We start from the raw sequence: 255 nt of genomic DNA on the forward strand, positions 1-255 counted from the left end.
ACTACTTGCGATGAAGTATGCACTTGTCAAGTTTAGGGTCCACTTGCTCGGCTCCAAGCCGTTTGTGATCTATACATATCAGGCGTCACTACGCACTGCGACTCAGTCGCCCCACCTCGCGCAGAGGATGGCTAGATGGCTATCATTTTTTGCGGAATAAAACTTCGAGGTGAAGTATAAGCCGGGAAAGTAAAATGCTTTGGCTGATGCGTTGCCACGCAGACCAGACTATGAGCTTGCTCATGTTACAACTGT

This window comes from Plasmopara halstedii (assembly GCF_900000015.1).
Source record: "Plasmopara halstedii genome assembly, contig: Scaffold_7, whole genome shotgun sequence".
In the NCBI taxonomy this organism is placed as follows: Eukaryota; Oomycota; class Peronosporomycetes; order Peronosporales; family Peronosporaceae; genus Plasmopara; species Plasmopara halstedii.